The sequence below is a fragment of the Pistacia vera genome, unplaced genomic scaffold, assembly GCF_008641045.1.
Source record: "Pistacia vera cultivar Batoury unplaced genomic scaffold, PisVer_v2 Contig570, whole genome shotgun sequence".
NCBI lineage: Eukaryota > Viridiplantae > Streptophyta > Magnoliopsida > Sapindales > Anacardiaceae > Pistacia > Pistacia vera.
The window spans coordinates 95,564-99,085 of NW_022196413.1; positions in this window are offsets into that span (position 1 = coordinate 95,564).

Below are 3,522 nucleotides of genomic sequence, written 5' to 3' on the forward strand. Positions count from 1 at the left end.
GCAAAAAGATGTGGGGATTGTCGATCTTGCCCGGATGAGTCAGTATTGGCACTCCATTGCAATTCCCGATTGAAAAAACCCACTGAGAAGAAAATCCAGATGTGCAGTTTTCATCAACTTTGACAGACAAATCCCGACAACCAGGACCTCCAAACTGGGCAGTGACGGAACGACTAGAAAGAGGGTTGAACAAGCTTTCCAAAGATGGTTGGATCGCCGGATTCCGATGTCGGACGCCCCGGGAATAAGCCGGCAGCGACCACGAGTTGAGAGAAAAACACTTGAAAAAAATTCCAATACCCTAACAAATATATGCACGCTATACAATTACACATATACCCTTAACTACATATATGCATAGTTTTCAACACTCCCCCTCAAGCTGGAACATATATATCTATCATGCCCAGCTTGTTACAAATATAGGTTACCTTTTTACCAACTAGAGACTTCGTGAAGATGTCAGCAAGTTGTTCCCTTGTTCTAACATGATTAGTAGCAATTAGCTTTTGTTTGAGTTTCTCTCATATAAAGTGATAATCCACTTCTGTATGCTTAGTCTTCTCGTGAAAGATTGGATTGTTTACTATATGTATGGTTGCTTGGTTGTCACACCACAAGTCCATAGTCCCTGGATCACCAAACCCAATTTCTCTAAGAAGATGTCTTGTCCATATAAGCTCACAAATAACTTGTGCCATAGCCCGATACTCCGACTCTGCGCTTGGCCGAGCTACAACTGGTTGCTTCTTACTTTTCCAAGAAATAAGATTTCCTCCAACAAAAACACAAAACTCAATCACAGACCGTCTATCCACAGAGGATCCCACCCAATTTGCATCTGAAAAACCTTCTACCTTGTTATGACCATGGTCACTGTAAAGAATCTCACGTCTAGGGGCTACTTTTTGATACTTCAAAATATGGAGGATCACGTCCCAATGAGATGTCCTAGGAGATGACATAAATTGACTCACCACACTCACTGAAAAATCAAATATCTGGACAGGTTACTGTAAGATAGTTTAACTTTCCAACTATCTGTCTATATCTCTCTGGATCACCAAACATCTCTCCATCCTCAGCATTCAATCTCACATTAGGAACCATAGGAGTGTCACAAGGCTTAGCCTCAATTAGACCCATTTTGTTCAACAAATCTAACACATACTTGCGTTGAGAGAGAAAAATCCTTTTCTTACTCCGAGAAACTTCGACTCCCAAAAAATATCTTAAAATGCCCAAATCTTTTGTGTGAAATTTGGAAGCCAAAAAGTTTTTCAAACTCTGAATGCCAACATCATACTGCTAGTGATTACAATGTCATCAACATAAACAACCAAAAGAATGATGCCAGAATTAGATTGCTTATAAAAGATAGAATGATCATAAGCACTCTTTTGTAAACCAAACTGAGTCACCACTTTGCTAAACCTTCCAAACCAAACCCGTGGAGATTGCTTTAAGCCATATAAAGATTTTCTCAGTTTGCATACCTTTCCTGACTCCCCTTGAGCAACAAACCTCGGAGGTTGCTCCATGTAAACCTTTTCAAGAAGATCACCATGTAAAAAGACATTTTTTACATCAAGTTGGTGAAGAGGCCAACAATATGAAGTTGCAAGTGAGATGAATAGTTGAACAGAGGTCATTTTAGCCATTGGGGAGAATGTCTCAGAGTAATCAATACCATACGTTTGGGCATGACCCTTAGCAACCAACCGAGTTTTCAATCGAGCTATAGACCCATCAGGATTAGCCTCCCCTGTGAAAACCCATTTGCACCCAATGGCCTTTTTATTTTCAGGCAAATCCATTAGAGCCTATATATCATTATGTTTTAGAGCTAACATCTCTTCTTCCATAGCCCTTCACCACCCATCATGAGTAATTGCTTCAGACACAGAGCCGGGAATAGACACAGAGTCTAAAGAGGCAATAAAAGACTTGGAAGATGAAGACAAAGAGTGATAGGAAACAAATGAGGAGATAGGATAGGTACAAGAGTGCTTACCTTTACTGAGACATATAGTCTAAAGAGGCAATAAAAGACTTGGAAGATGAAGACAAAGAGTGTATCATTATGCTCTGATACCATGATAAAGTGGGCTTGAGTAGAACTCACTCCCAAAAGCTAGCTCAAGGGAGGAGGGAGCCCAATTGCTTATATACATCATAACAGCCCACTATTGGGACGATGTGGAACAAATTCAACTTCTAACAAATAAAAATCTAGTCCTAATCAAATATTAAAGAAACTCAAACAATGACAAACCTAAGAAACTTTGAAAATATTAATCCTAAAAACTATCCTATTCTTCCTACATCAAAGGAGCACATGAATGAGAGTACCTCTGAAAAACTGTCTGATGTACTCTCATAAAATCAGCTCAAACTAGGAGAGAAGTAGCACATTGATGGTTGTTGATTTTCCCAGTGAACTGTTGCTTCAACTCTTCCAATCTAGGGATGAGGAATGACACCTCAAGAATCAAATTTTCTGCTACTAAACTTCGTTTCTAGGGAAGGGGAAAGTATAGGAGCCATAAATAAATGAACCAACTTAAAAACTGAGAACAATAGAGCTGAGGCCCAACATCTAAAGCAAGTCATTTGTTCCACAATCCAATTAGGTTGGCCAAATTTTAAGCTAACTTCTTTACAAGTTCTGTAAACAATCAGTTTTGAACCTGTTACCAATGACATTGAATCTATTTATATCTTCTCTATTAACNCGAGATCTCGCCTCAGCTTCGTGTGATATGGCATCTTCCTGACTAGCTTTGTAAGGAACCTGCATGCTCTTTTGTGCCGGTTTGTGGCTTTGTGGTTGTGGTGAGCCTGCGTGCTCTTTTATGCCGGTTTGTGGCTTTGTGTTTGTGGTGAGCCTGCGTGCTCTTTATGCCGGTTTGTGGCTTTATTATTTATGGCATCTTCTTGCTTTGTGGGGAGCCTGCGTGCTCTCTTTTTGCTGTTCATGACTTTGTGGGTTTTCTCACAGGTTCTTGACTGAGAGTTATCAGTCATCCTCTTGGGGTATGCCCCTCGTATTTGTATATTTTTTGTCTTTTATACATACTTACCTTATCCAAAAAAAAAAACATATTTGTTAGGGTGTACTGTTGAGATAGTTGAATATAGAAATTGAAAAAGTTTAAACACTATTTAATAAGCCTACTGCTAATATGCTAGGTTTATAAACAAATATAATTATCAGTTTTGTCCCTACGGATTATGATGGACCCGATATCATCCAGAGTACACACGCAAGGGCAAAGGGGGCAAAAAGGGCATTTGATATGGGTAACAAGTGGCCTGGGTTGTTATAACAGATGGCCTGGGTTGTTATAATTGGTGGCCATTTGATATGGGTACAAGTGGCCTGGGTTGTTATAACAGGTGGCCTTATAGGTGGCCTAGGTTGTTAGATAGAATCTTGGGTGACAGAATAAAGGGACGAAGGAATGTGGTGATAGAGGCATTCTCTGATTTTTGGGTAAAAGGTTTAGGGAGGTTGCTGGC